Raw genomic sequence first — 16433 nt, forward strand, 5'->3', positions numbered from 1 at the left:
GAAAGCCAATATAGGAACATACAAAAAGAAGTATGAGAGAAAAAAAATAAGCTATGTTTTACTAAATATTCGGCAACATGTCACAGAATTAAAAGCTTTTTTCTTATGAGTAGCAGTCTCTTTGCCTTATTACATTCATCAGCAAGAGAAATGATATAACATACAAATGTTGCAAACTTGTCCCAGGACATGAATATACATTAACTCTTCCAATCATCCGCTGTCTGGTTAGGGGGGGAACTCTAGTGTGCACGAGTTATGCATTTAACATTTACTGTACAGCTTGACTGAATATATAATTTAAAAAGAAATTGATACAGTACACACCATGGTATTGCACTAATAAATGACTACCACCAAAGAAAGATAGCTTTTCATGGGCATGCTGCATTTAAATAAACTCAGCTAGTTAGTTAACATGATTAGCTAAAAAACGTATTAAGCCCAAAGAAGATGAATGTCTCTCTCAGAGGCCTCACTGAAAGAATCATAGTGTTACTTGAAGCAGCATCAAGGTGCTGCAGATTGGAGGAATGAAAGCCAGTTACTGATATACAATTAATGTGACTTGGCAGCAGAGCTGGCTGGTGTCTAGGGTCATCTCTCTCTCACTCTTTTCCTCTTTCACACATGCATGCACACGCAACCAGACACAAAAAGCAGGAGAAATATCAATAAAATTCATTGCCACGTATTCTCACTTTGCTCTCCTCCTTGACAGACTCCTCCTCTCTTCCTCTTCCATGCTTTTGCTGTCTTAAGTATCCTCCTGAGGATCAAAGTAACTACCCGATTGTTATTATCTTACTCCTGCTTTACCAGTTTCTTTTAAACCCTTTGTGCACCCTGTTACACATTTGGTGCAAGCAATGCCCATAATAGTGGACATTGAGCAACAGTCCAGACATTAATCCTCCCCCCAGATGGTGAAGCTTATATTGTGTATTTGTGTGTGTGTGTGTGTGTGTGTGTGTGTGTGTGTGTGTGTGTGTGTGTGTGTGTGTGTGTGTGTGTGTGTGTGTGTGTGTGTGTGTGTGTGTTTGCACATTCTTTTTTAATTTCTCACCACCTCATGCCTGCATTATAGCCAGACCTTGTTTTTTAGACTTCTGTGTGGGTAAACTTACCCAAGAGGTGGTTACACCAGAGCCTGATGTGTTTAAAGCTTACATGAAGGAGCTGCCCTGCATATTTGTTAAAGGGGAACTCCACCAAAGTCTGTTTACAGGCATCACTGCATATATGAACACATTTGTGGGCTTTGAAGCCCATTGTGAGCTGTGCTAAGCAAAATATGGTAGATTGCCTTTAGTGATCTTGCAAATGAAAAACAAATCTGGAAGTGTTGAGTTAAAAAAAGTATGATTTTACCTCTGTAGCTCGCTCTTCATCTCTGCTTGAGGCTAGCAGCTATAGCAGCTTGAGGCCATATTAGCTGCTAGTAGAATAACATACCGGAATCTAAGATCAAACTGTTAGCAGTGGAGTTGCATTGTGGGTAATGTAGGTACAAGACTTGGAAGGGAAGAAGAATGTGTGACATTACAAATTATAACTCTGGTTCCCCTGATTTATTTTAATCACATTTTTCAGAAATGGTAGGAGTGCTATGTAAAGTACTCTGAGGCTTGAAATAAAGCATATTTTTAAAATAATTGTACATTCAGCACCAAGGACATCTCCCGCCGGGAAATTGTCAAATGCCAGCATATAAGGTAACAGTTAGGCTGCAAAGAATATGGTGGGCTTTTACAGACACACATTGGTCCTTAAACGCCTACACAAAAAACACATTCCCTCTTCAAATCAATAATCCAATATGTTCAGTCAGAGATAACAGATGATCAGAAGATAGGTACTATGTGGTGCCAGGGGACGCCTCCATCACGCCTCGCTCACACATTTCAAGTGAAGAGAGGGCCCGCCAAATAGCATCTCGAGGGACTGCCAATCACCTCAGTAATGGTAATACTGGAGACAAATGAAGGCAATAACTAGCAATGGGATTAGACCTCTTATACAAGTGTGAATGAGGGAGATTTAGGACATTTGTCTCCTGCACTACACTGCAAAAACTGTGAGTGTGAGACTGTTTTTAATGGGCCATATTTAGCTGACACCATCAGGGTTTATTTTAAGTGTATATGCCTATTAAACTCAAAATGCAGGATTTCAGCTTCCAAGCATTTGGAATCCCATGAAATCAATATTACTGTAAATTACTGTCTATACTATAGGATGTCTGTCAAGAAATACATCACATTTAAAATAACATCCAACATTAAATTGCAATTTGATTTATGTTCACTTTAAGTTGTCTACATCAATCTTTAACATATTATTTCACCTAAACTGATGTCCCAAGAATTGTCCATGCGGCTCAGTGTTCCTTTTAGAGACATGCACTCTGGTCTTTCAGGAGGGCCTAGTGAAATAACATCTGTCACACCTGAAATGCTCTCTGGTTTTGTAAGCACCCGTCCCCTTCTAATAGTCAGCCTATTTCCGCTTCATGTAATTTGTTCATTCTGCGCTTGCTGTTACCTGCAAGGGAGATCAGATGCTGCAGACCATCTATAATAGTACCATGTGCTCATAGAGGTGTATTATCACACCTTGAAATACCTATTTCCGCCTCATTTACCTTTCAGTGATTTCAGGCTGTGGGAGACCCCCCCCCCTCTCTCTGTCTCTGTCCCTCTCTCTCTCAGATAACTTCTGTTATGATTTGACTTGACATTTAATGTATTACTAGTATACAAAATATTCTTCATATTTTGAGCCAGTAATCTTCGTCCAATACTTGCCATTTATAATGCATCACATGCTGCTTGGAACGTTTACTTTTCACTTTTTGAAATGCATTAATCGAAAAAGAATGTTTAGAAGACAGCATATTTATACACACCTTGTGGTCCGTCTGCATGGGCTTTTATCGCAGCATTGAGCATTTACTAAACAAAAGAATAAAGGCAATGACAATAAACAACCTGTGTCATGAAACAGAACCCAACTGCACAACTATTAAGGCTGATCATCAAGACTAAATGGACATTGGGATCCACGGGGACCTGAGATTAAACCCAGCAGGCAGCAGAGACAAACAAGACGTGGCACTGGAGCTAATATGCAGACAAAAACAAAAGGGAAGCAACATGATCTTGCACTGATCACTGGTTCATCTCTTACGTGCCAAATGTGGTTTTCTGATGATCAATATACATTTACACAGACAAGCTGTTTCACAATTATCAAAATGTGGCACATGTGACAAAGTACACTATGTCTTGATATCAAACAAGAAAGTTAAGCATGTATTATCAATGATTTTTTTGTTGTGGCAATATATAGGACATCATTTGCATGTCATTTGCATGTCAACTGCAACTGCTGTTCCCTTTCAAACTCATTTAAAGGACTAGGAAACATGGCGCACGATTTTAAATTGGATTCCTCTTCTTTTGAAAGGAACTCAAGGGAAGGTAGTTACCATGGAGTAATGGTAAAGACTCAAATACAAATATATATCTTCAGTGCAATACATTCAAGATGAAAATAAGGACTGTCATCTCAGCAATAATAAGCAGGATATCAAACAAGATGATGCAAATGGTACAGTTTGTATCGATTCTTTTTTTTAATGTCAGGGTACGAGTAGTGCAACTAAGAAAATTCAATCAAGTTAATTTCCTGTTTCACTTTGGACCTTTAAACCTCACATGAGTCAATACTCTTTGTCTGTTTCTGGGAGAGCTTGAAAGAGGAGAGAAATATAATTGTCCAAAGTGCCGAGTATTATGTTATATTTCTCAGCTACACACACCTCCACCCTTTTCATATTGGCACATTATTTCGTCAAACAGTGGCTACATCATCAACATTAAGTTACATTTGTAGCGCTATATGAAATGTGAGACAACAAATAACAGCACCAAATTCACTGTTTATGTTACGACAGTGGCAGAAATTATGGATCTACATGCTTCCTTTTGCCCTTTTGGTTTTATTGTTTGTCTGCTCTTTAAAAGAACGTTAAATCTGACATGAATCTGATTCAATGTTACAGTGTGGGTCTAATTATGTTATGGGACAGACAAAAAGCTCTCCAGTAGGCTAATGTGCCTGAGGTTGCTGCCCGCTCGACTTCAGATGGGAGCCAGTAGGCCTAATTGGCTACAAACAGCCTAATCAGACTTGCTGGATTGTCTTGCTTAACATTTTATCCCCATCCTTGTATCAATTTTCAACTAAATTAGCCCGGTCCACCAGAGATGTAGCAGAATTAGGCGGGGGAGGGGGGGGGGTTGCTATCTCATCATTCACAGTGTTCTACGGTGATGCCTGCACAGTGCCTAATGTCATTCAGAGGAAAAACTGTGAACACTGAGGCCATGTGACCTGTGTAACCTGTCATTAATGTGTCAAAAGTAGACTGTGGTCCTGCAATTTCTTCAGTGACACTTTCAGAGAGGGGTAATACCGCCCCCTATAGGCCTGGACCAATGTAACATAAAGTACAGTCTGGCCCCGGATTACACTTTTTAGAGGCATCTCCACAGTTTGTGTTATTGGTGCTGGTGCCCTTTAAGCTTTCAAGTGAAGTAACCCCCTCACATTTTTAATTGCTATGTTGTTTAAGGATGGGGAAATAAAGGGGGCCTAATTATACTATTTTTAATAACACATTGTTGAAAACATGCACGATAATAATAACTTTTAAAAACTGATTTGACATCTTCAAAATAATTTGTCTAAAAATGAAATATAGTAAATATTAGATTCTCCTTGTTAAAATATATTGCCTAAAACGGCCAGACGCCCCGAAGATGGATAGAAAATAGAAACTTTACAGGCATTAAATGCCTCCAAATAAAAACAGAAAACAGAACCCAATACACAGTTGTTTAGGGGCCCCATGACTCACCTAAATGAACTCTAAATCATGTACTGTTGTTCAGATTGATCTCCGTCTGTTAACAAGATATGCAGTATAAAAACATAAGAGGCTTCTTAATTTAACTTGCAGCCCTTTTTCACAAATCCAATCTCAGATTTCTCTAAACATAAAAATGATTTTCTATTTGTCTTTTGTTATGATCCCTCTGCAGGCCCCTGCCATGCTCCATCTTTACTTTCATTGATTGAGTATTGAATGTATGTGCTGTAGAAGACAACAACAGCAGCAGTTAACAAAAAGGATAGTAGAGTTAAATCTTTGATCACAATAGCGTAGAAGTGTGCTGAAATGTAAGTTCTCATCCTTTTACTGGTCTACACTATACAAACACTTAAAAGAAGTGTAGCAGATGAGAGAGGGGAAAGGCTGAGAAAAAGTAAACGAGGCTTTGTGCTGTCTGATCAGTGATGACGAGGAGAAAGGAAAGTTGCCTTGGCTGTGGGCAGATGCTGGTTGCAGTGCCAGCTGGTGGGGGGTGGGCCCACCTGTCTCTGGCTCTCCCCGTCTCCCTTTTCTCGACTGTGGAGAAAGCGACAGATGGAGTCCGAAGGTTCTGCCCCGCTCCCAGTGCTGCTTCCTCAGTCTGTCCTGCTCCCTCCCTCCCCGGCATGAGGGCACCGTGCCAGGGGAACATGGGGATGGCGCCGGGCCCTCAGCCCTCCACCAACACAGGGGTCAACTGCTTACAGAGAGGGGTCGCCCCGCCGCCTCTTTCTCCCACAGACACTGTGCTGCCTCCCCGTGGATGTTAGCAACAACTACATCTTTGCTTTTAAGTCCTGCTGGGCTCAAACATTTCTTCACTCAGACAAAACAAGCCCTCTCAAGGTCTCCCAGAGATTACATTTCCGAGGAAGGAGGCTTCTTGTGAGCGGTTTGTTTTTCAATGAGGTAGAAATGGTAAGGTGCCAAATGATTTTTTTTTTACATATTGATGCGTAGCTGTATTACTGTGTTCCTAAGAAGTGCCTTGGATGTAGAGTGATGCATGTGGACCGTATGGCAGGTCAAAAAGGTTGTGTCAAAACCCTTAAGTACTGAAGTCCATCACACAGTGGCCCTGGTGACCTCCATGTCACTGGATTTGTGATAAATCAATGCATGAAGTCTTTGAAGTGGCACTGACAGCTCATTAGGGATCCTTTAAGAAGTGAGCCACCTACATCAATTGCTCTTCTGGACCTCCTATTAACCTCCCGCTCATTTGTTTGCAACGATGCATGCATGTCTCTCATTAAAAAGAGGTGGTCCTAACACACTTTTTTAATCTCCCTAGAAATAAGTACATTCTTCCCTGTTTGTGTTTTACCAACATCAGCATGGTTATTTCCTAGCGTCTGTTTTATTAACAGTATAGCTGAATTATGAGTAAGGTCCTTTCTCCGATGTCCACTCTTCTCCCAGATGTGCCTTTAGAGCACATTAATGCATTCTCGGCCATTCAGAAAGAAAGTAATGGTTGTAGCAAAACCTTCCTTTCAGCGCTAAACAAATCGGGCCGAATCCCAAGGTAGTTATCGATATTTAAATAGGCTTTTAGATCTGTATTTTTTACTGTGAAGGAGTGATAGTGGCTTTCTTCAGGCTGTTGCACTAGAATGTGGACTATTCAAAGACGACCCGAGCCCAAAGGGTGGGACAAAATAGCTTGAGAGCTCTCTGATGAACCTCGGGGTATCATGGGAGGTCGGCCTTCACTCAAAGGAGAGTACGCAGTAGACTTAGCCATGTATTGCTTATGCTTTTATATTTATTTTAAGGCCTTGCATTATTGATTTAATGGAAAAAACCTGGCGATTTTCCCAAAGCACGAAAGATGAAATGGTTTTGACACTGACCCAAAGAATGTACTACGGGATATTTAAAGGCAGCCAGTCCAAAGGTTTGGTATTATCCAGACTGACAGAGCTTCTCAATTATCACCGAACATGAAATGAATCTAAAGAGACCAATTCTCGCCAAATAATCAAGCCATTATCATTCATGACTCAATCACAGTGGAAATTATCAAGTCTCTGCTTGTGCCCAGCAGCGGGAAAGGAAAAAAGAACAGGCATGTGAGGAAACAAAAGGATGATAAGCTCAAACCAGTTTGTGGCTCCAGTGGGACCAGCAGTGTTCATGTGCGTCACTGGGGTTTGACGAGATATGGGCGCTCTGCCATACCTGAGCCTGATTGAGTGCAAATTAAATCTTGTTTCATCATTTCAATGGAAGGGAGAAGAATAAGCGAAAATGGGAAACAATCTATTTGGAGGCAATATCTGTAAAGAATTATATCAAAAGCATTCAGGGAGATTGTTCCCTCTAAACTGCAATACAATACAACACAATAACATCATGCAAATCTGCTGTTCCACATTAGGTGCGTTCACACCGGAGTACTTTGGTGTACTTTTCCCACAATAGTTCATCAGAACTACGATATATTTGCGTTCACACCAAAAAGCCCCAGGAATTAAAGTAGCTCAAATTAGTTCGTCCGACCCGCTTTTCAGTCCCTGCTAGAGAGCAGGGACTGTCGTGGGAGAAAGTAGTTTGTACGTCTGATTGGCTGTGCGGAATGCAAACCACGCCCGTTTGACTCTGAATTTTTTGTTGTAAGCGGCCATTGTATTTGCTCGCTTCGGGCAGCGCACCCGAAGACATTCCTTTTGTGAAAGCAGTTATTATAGCAACACTAAATAAATCAATTGGAGCGGTGGAGTGATGAGGATGTGTCTGCGCTTCTGGCGATTTACTCGGAGGACGCATTCAGAAGTTTCTACTGAATGCAGTTTCCGTGGCTCGATCAGCAAAGTTAGCAGACCTGGCAAAGTAATGTCGGGACGGCTACGAAGGTAAAATAAAATACATGCACTGCACTGTTTTAATCTGTTTTAATCTGCACAATACTGGTCTTAGATGTACTTTTATTTGCTCAGTAGATCGAGCTAGCCATGCTAGAACTTGCTATAATAGGTCCAAGCTGGCTAACAACATCTAGCTAGCTAGCTATTCTCAGCCGTCCCCGCTATGAACACGTTTTGACTTGTGAATAAGTGTGCAATGTTCTGTAATTTGCTTCACGAACTCATGGCACTAATCGTGTGTTTCAGGCGAGGTGTTTCTCTCAGGATTAGAAACTAGTTTTCCCCTCCGGGATAAAACGATAATATAACGTTAGCAATTAGCATGGTAGCTGGACATAATGCTACCTAGTTGCTATAATTTCAAGTCATTTGCAACATTCATTCTACATGTTAATGGTACAAGCTTAAACAGTTGATTACCTGCATGCCACAAAGACTGATGTTCTAATATTTTTGCACATTTAAGAAATGTAATTGAAATTCTATTTATTTTTCCTTTTTTTTATTGATTGTTATAATTGTACTCAGCCATGTTATGTTAGATGTCAATCCACTTACACTGTAACTACTCTGGCCTTGAAAGAAGGTTACACATCTAACTGATGTCCACGAATCCCTATAAAACAAAGTTCAAGCATACATTAAGCACAAAACAATAAATAAGGGCACTTTGATATTTATTTTTTATTTGATATTATTTGATCCTATCTTATACTTTACACCTGCATTTTGTACACTGTTCCTGCCTGCACCATGTCCAATGTTGGACAATGTTGTCTCGTTGTTGCGATTAAACTGATCTTGTATCTTGCATATTTCACCTTAGGAAAGTGGGCACGCGATGACAGCTTCCTTGACACCATCATGGCGATGGACCGCCGTGCCATGGTCAGCAAGGAGAATGAGGACCTGCGTGCCAAGGAGATGCACGACGAACGGCTGCTGCATTCACACAAGGCCCAGGAATCGAGGTGGAGCAACAAAATACCTTTCAGGCTGGGCTTCTGGCAGTGCTAAGCGAGCTGATTAAATCCAACAGGCCTTCAATACAAAAATTAAGAAAAACTTGTCGTCGTTGATAAACTGTACAATGACTTGTTGGGAGGCGTGTGGTGCAGTGGTCTGGTGCGTTGGTGTTTGGATCAGGGGAGCACAGGTTCAAACCCCACTGCAGTCAGGATGTCGTTGTGTCCCTGGGCAAGACACTTCACCCCAAATTACCTACACCTGGGAGAGTTAATTTTGTATTATTGTGATTATATATATATATGCCACTGTTATTAATACTGACACCTAACTTTGCACTAAGGTGTGTCTGCTGCTGAGCCTACCTATTGTTATTATATATATATATATATATATATATATATATATATATTGCCACTGTTATTATATTGTTTTGATACTACTGACACTTATTGATCTGCTGCTGATAAATAAAAGAGAACCTACATGCACGGCACTAGCATCATGACTGTCTTTGTTTAAACCAGCAGCAGTGCAGCGGTACACAGACTAACCTGTGTGTGTGTAACGTAGTTCTTCAGGTGTGTATGCTTAACATGTATGTATTTATCACAGTAAAGATGATATACAAAAGCTTTTTAAAGAGCTTTCAACCTCATCCCATTGTCTTTAACACACATTTAACATAATAATATACTCATATTAATATACAAATATACAGTATGAGTACTGTTTTGATACTGACATGTAATCTTTGCACTAAGGTGCGTCTGCACTATTGTAATTGTGTCTGTTGACTGTGGTAAATAAAAGAGAGAACCAAATGCACTGTACAAAAGATCAGCTTTATTGTCAATTTACAATTTCCATGCTGTTCAGATGCCTCAAGGGCTGTGCACGTGTCTTGCCCCGCGGCGATTTTTTTAGGTTGCGTCTCCCCAACGTTGCTTCCAGGCGAATACAGAGGAGTTGAAATGAGCCCTTGGACATTCGGAAATCTTTGATCCACTGGTATATGTTTGCACCACCTTCTCCCACCAGGCCGCATATCTGGAAACACATACAAAGACACAATTAGACGTTCTATTGTTCACCCAGAGAAAGCGCGGGACACGACGCGTTCCATAGTATTCGCATATCTGGAACACATACAAAGACACAAATTAGCCCTACATAACTCCATAAATCCTACATTAGATAGTATTAATGTGATTTACTGAACGTACCATTGCTGTTCTTTGGGCGTGATAACGGTCATCATCCTCAGCTGTCCTACGACGAAACATGTCCATAGCGTGTGCTTGTCGCCGTCCAGTCCTTTTGTTAAGGCTTCTTAACCGCCTTCGCCTCTGAATCAGCATTTCTATTGCATTTTAATGGTCGATCTGTATTTGTATTTGTGGCTGAGTTATTGGCTTAAATAACTCGGTTACGAAGCTGTATAACACGACCACCAAAACGTCAACTCCATACCGTGTCTGAGGTCGGAAGGTAAACAGAAGCATACAGCGGAAGTGGACGTTTTTTTTCTTCTTCTTCTCTCGGTTTTTTGGCGAATTGCAACTTTAAGGTGCATACCGCCACCTACTGTACTCGCCGTGAAGTTGTTTGCGGCCTGCCAGTAAACCCAAAGCAGAAGAAGAAGAAGTGACGTCAGCGGCTCATTTGCCTAATCCACCCCCAGGAACTCATTTTGGTGTGAACGCGATCTGCTTTAGTTCATCAGAACTAAAGAGCTCTCATGAACTAAAGTTCTCATGAACTACTGTGGGAAAAGTACTTGGTGTGAACGCCCCTATTGTCCCTATGAAGATCAGGAATTAAATGATGTGCTGTTGTGAACTTATGCTCCTTAAAGTAACATAAGGAAAATCATAAGGGCTGTGTGGAGAATATGATCTGGTTAAGGACAATGAAGTTATGGGTGTCCTGCATGTACTCCTAATACAACTTTATCAGCACATTTTCAGGAGATAAAGGGTGCGGTTTCCCTGAAAGGTCAGGTCTTCATTTTGGAAAATACACTTAGAGATACCACTGTGATACTGCATCTGTTAAATATAGCTATAGCTAATATAAGCTAGCTTAGTTTAGCACAAAGACAGCAAATTTGGGTGGTGGCATCGTCATGATTTTACGGAGGGAAAGCATTTCCCAGAAAGTTTTGTTATCACTGTGAGGTTGCAGACGTTACAGAAGGTATATCTTCTTACTTCTTAAAAGGGCTAATGATTGATAGACATTAGCAATACGCTATCATTAAGCTGCCTAGAGCGCAATGGCTTTCATATTTACGGGACTATCCTTTTTTTTAACTGGATTTTATGCATTTTGAGTGTCGGACCATTTACATTACTCTTGCTCAGCATGGAAGCTTTTGGAAGTTTTGCTAATTGTCAAAAAAACAAATATGTCTATTAACATTGACTTGAGTTTTTGAATAATGGAATGATTTTAGTCCTTCCAAATACATGTTTTCTCTTCTTCATACAGATCAAATAAACCAGGTTCTGAATCAGGCTAAGAGAGGGTTCAGGAGGCCTGCGGGACAGACTGTTGGTTGAGGTTTGGATGCAGTTTGGAGTGTTTGTGGTGTGGTTGTTAGTGTGTGGATATGCTGTTTGGATAGCGTGTGGATGGAGTCTGGGTACCAGTGTCAGCGTGGCTCTAATCAGCTGTTGGCAGGCGGACGAGCGGGCGGTCTATCCCGCGGCGGCACCCCAGGTCGAAAGCCGGTTTGAAGTTTAATGATGCCAGCTGCCAGCTCCACCAGGCTGTGAGCGCTAACGAGCTGGCACTGGCGACGGACTGGGCCGCGGCGGCAGCACCTGGAAATGTAGCACACGTTTCAGAGGGGCGGGGCTCCACTGGGGCTGCTGAGGGGCCTACTGGAGACCTAGGACGGCACCCAGAGGCCCGCATCTCTTTGAAGAGCGTCCCAATTTCCATATTTCATTACGCACTGCTGACTGACAAGGCCCAGCCAGATGTTCTATTTTCAGCTATTTAAATTTTGACCTGCTTTCCCTACCATGGATGCAAAAAGGGAAGAAAAAAAACAGATTTCATCAAAACACAGATGCCAATGATGATGGTAACTTGGAACTGTTGTGTCTTCTTGTTTTGTTACCATGCCCTTTAACTGAGAGAATAAAAGTAAGATGGTTCTCTTTAAATGACGTATCCTTTTTCATTTCAGACATTTGGTTGACAATCTATCGTGAGGCATTCTGTCTTGCTCAAGGACACTTTAACAAGACACACTGGCTGTTTCAGGGATCCAACCTGAGACCTTGTATTTATGAGACAGTCCCTAACCATCCAGCCAGCCCAGCGCTGAATTGGCTCCAAAGTGAGTGATGCATGCTCTGAAACACAACATAAAGCACACTCGCACCGCAGCTTCTCTGTCCCTGAGATATTAGATGATTAATTCCTGTGGTATTCCTGTTGAAATGGCTGTTAAATTGCAGCGTCCTTCCTCAATCCCTCATGCAAAAATACATCGACAACCATGACCTTTTTCTGAATCTGCTGGTAATGGCACTTTGTCATCCTGAGTTAGCCAGCTCAAGGATCAATGTGATTTTATTGGAATAAAATGTATGCGACGCAGCAGCATAAGAAGAAGAAGTGTATTTCCATATCTAGGATTAATGAAACTGAAAAATCTCTTGAAAGGAGGAATGATAGAGAAAGAAGAAAGCAGTGGTGAAACACAGAGTACAAGTGGATTGCAGCTCAGATTTGAACACCAAATGGCAAAAAATGAGAGACACTCTGAGAGAATCAGAGGGAGAAAAGCTTTTACTCATTACTCAACACACAGCAGGAGAGAGAAAGCTGTTTATTCCTTCAGTAATGCATCTGTGAGTGTGTATGTCTGTGTATGTGTCTGACTGAGTGAAAACACAGAGGTAATTGAGAAGTAACTGAGGCATTACAGAGGCAATATTGACACGAGATAAAAGTGGATGAATACTGTTCTTTCCCTCTTGGGCTTGGGAATACTGAAAAGATATTAGGCTGATGAAGGATCCATGTTGAACTTTCTGATTCTGTGTCTTTATTTCCGACAGTAAATGTTTGGGAAGTATATTATCTGCAGATCTGAAGTTAATAGAGTAAAAACAGGAGTTATAAAGATAAGGTGACATAATATTTTAGTGTAAGGCGACAAAAGGAGCTGTAAAGTGGATGATATTTCTAACAGCCCAGACTGTATGATAAAAACATGATGCATCAGCAGTGTTTATGTCTGGAGGTGTCAACAGAAAGTTACTGAATGTGTGATTTTATTTTCCAGTTAAGGCAAAGGCATCTAGTTGGATCGAAACAGGGATTGATATTTTGATGATGCATTCAACCTTTTTTTGAAAAAAATGCACATTTTGGAAGCCAGTTTAACATAGAACAAAATTATTAAAGGTCACCTATTATGCAAAATGAACTTTTTCATGTATTTTATACATAAATATGTGTCCCTGGTGTGTAAGGAGACTCACAAAGTGTCCGAAAATACAACCATCTCTCTTTTCCTTCTTACCGACATCTCTTAAAAACGGGGGTACACCGGAGCTGACGACATTACTAAAATGTGGGCTGGCTTTATGTTGAACTCCTGGCAATGTTCTGCCCAACCTATCGTCCCCTATCAGAAACGTCGCTGTATCAGAAACAATGCGCAACGTGTTTTGGAAGTAATATGGTCTGTGTTTAGATTAGCAAGCATCGCTAACACAGCTAAAGTTGTACTGGAGAGAATATGTGTCGGATATTAAAGGAACTCACCTTGTGGTAAACCTGTGAGAGATAAACGTTTGAGCTCCATACTGTTTCAGAAATAATGCTTGATGTGGTCTGAAACTTAATATGGCGTTTAATCAAGGCAGCGTTTAACTGAGTATCTGCCGGTAGAAACGGTGGGTTACGTATTGTAACCCTAGTTATATAAGCACAGGCGGAGCCCTCTACTGTACTCTATGGGTACTACCTCTCAACCATACTATGCGAGCATTCATCAACTGAAATATCTATAACCGTAGCCGGCCTCCTGGGGCGGGACTACCTGAATGCGCGCGCAAGCCCACCGTATATAAGGCGGCCTCGCCTCCTGGCTGTCATCCTACACTTCTCTTCAGCGAGCAGCATAGGACAGACAGGGCCCCGAGTAGAGGGCTCCGCCTGTGCTAATATAACTAGGGTTACAATACGTAACCCACCGTTATATCTCACACAGGCTCCGCCCTCTACTGGACTCTATGGGTACAGTGGGTGGAGCCCTGATGCCTAAACGCCCTGTCGTCCAATAACATCGAGTCACCACACTGCCCCTGACCGGCTTTTGGTTACCAGCCCTGCACCGCAACCCCCTCTCCCCCGGTTGTGACCGTGGAGAAGTGGGGGCCGCAGTTTACCAGGCTGGTAGGGCACACTCAGACACGCTTACCTTGTGAATAGTGTGCCTGGAAAACTGTGAGAGTCCTCCAGCCCTGTATGGGGCTTACTGCGCACCATGTTTCCCGAGTCCCTAAGGAGCATGGGAAAACATAAGTGCCCTATGTCCAGGGGGGGGGTCAGATACCTGCTGACCCACATCCGCCCCCCCCCCCCCCTCACCAGCCCTGTGTTGCCTCAGCAAGCACAGATGATGAGAAGGAGCCAGACATGTCCAAGAGATAAAAACTTATGAAGGGGCCTGGCGTGGAACAAGACGCCGCCGCACATATGTCCTCCACACTCACTCCGTTAAATAAGACTGTTGACACAGCCATACCCCGTGTAGAGTGTGCACGGACACTCGTGGGGAAGGCTCTCCCCGCCTGTCCATAGGCATGTGAGATGCACTCGCAGAGCCATCCTGCCAGGCGTTTCTTGGACAGAGCTTTACCGGCCACACCGCCCCCAAAGCACACAAACAGCTGTTCAGTGCGCCTAGTGGCAGCCGTGCACTCCACATAACATGCTAGTGCACGCACCGGGCAGAGGAGGTGCAATTTAGCCTCCCTGGCCCCACTATGGTGTGGAAGATTAAAGCCCCCTAACTGAATAGCCCTTGACCTGAACGAGCTCCTTAGATTCTTGGGAACAAAGGAGGGGTTCGGTCTGAGTGTCACCCCGCTACGGTCACCCCGGATCACTAAGCAACTTGGGTGCACCGACAGAGCGGTCAGCTCCGACACTTTCTTGGCCGAAGTTAAGGCAAGTAGCAACGCTGTCTTCCATTAAAGTGATTTCAGGGAGGAGAGCTCCAGAGGCTCAAATGGTTCTGTGACCAGAGCCTCGAGCACCAACGGCAGGTCCCACTGCGGGGCGGAGGCGTGCACTACTGGGCGCTGCCTCCTGACCCCCTGCAAAACCTGCGACATAAGCGGCTGACTGAAGGCTGACCTGCCGCCAAATCCCTCATGGCAGGATGAGATGGCTGCTGCATACACTTTAATTGTGGAATGAGCAAGCCCCCTGTCCACCAGTAACTGCAAGTAGGTTAGGTGTAGGATCAATTGGGCTGTGTGAAACATTGCCCATTCCCTGGACCTGGCCATGACTATGAGGTTGTCTAGATAAAAGAACACCCTCATGCCACGGTCGCGCAGCGGCTGAAGCGCTGTGGCCACACATTTGCTGAACGTGCGTGGGGATAGGGAGTAGCCGAACGGTAGTCTGTTGTACTCGTAGGCTACACCCTGGAAGGCAAAACGCAAATACTTTCTGTGCTTTGGAGCAATTTTGACATGAAAGTAAGCGTCCTTCAGGTCGATGGTTGTGAACCAATCGCCTGGCTGCACCAGTCCCAGCAACTGTTTTACAGTTAACATAATGGAATTTTCTGCGTGCAATGTGGAGATTCAGGCTGCGAAGATCCAGAATGGGCCTGAATTCTCCTGTCTTCTTGGGAACCAGGAAGTACAGGGAATAGTGCCCTTCCTATCTGTCTTGAGAGCGCACAACAGACACTGCCTGTTTTTGCAACAGGGCCTGAATCTCTGCAGAGAGGAAAACTATCTCCCCTCGGGATGATAGCTTTGCCTCTTTTATGCCTGTGAACGGAGGAGGGATGCTGCAAAACTGGAGTGAATAACCCAGTCTCAGCGTCCTGTCCATCCACTCCGTTAATACACAGCTGCGCTCCCATTCCCCATAACACTGCGTTAGGGGATGTGCAATCAGCTGCGGGGCCCCAGCTATAAAACTGTGGTACTCCCTGGTGACCCGTTCCGCCGCAAAACTCCCCGTGAAGGGAAGTTCTGCCCATGGAGGGTCGACACCGAAAGGGCCGATTTTCTACTGAGGCCCTTGAACGCACCGCGGCGCGCTCTCGTGGGACCTTATATACGGTGGGCTTGCGCGCGCATTCAGGTAGGCCCGCCCCAGGGGGCCGGCTACAGTTATAGATATTTCAGTTGATGAATGCTCGCATAGTATGGTTGAGAGGTAGTACCCATATAGTCCAGTAGAGGGCGGAGCCTGTGTGAGATATAACCTCTCTCTTCACAGAGGAGAGCTCACTGCTTGCCTGCACTCCAAAGGGGGCGTGGCCAGCAGCAGCTCGGAAACATTTAAAGCAACAGTCACAGAATCAGCACTTTTGTAACAGGGCTGAAATAGAGAGATATGAGGCATGGCTATAATGTGTGATCTGTTTGGTATTTTGAGCA

Source organism: Trematomus bernacchii, unplaced genomic scaffold, assembly GCF_902827165.1.
Source record: "Trematomus bernacchii unplaced genomic scaffold, fTreBer1.1, whole genome shotgun sequence".
Taxonomy (NCBI): domain Eukaryota; kingdom Metazoa; phylum Chordata; class Actinopteri; order Perciformes; family Nototheniidae; genus Trematomus; species Trematomus bernacchii.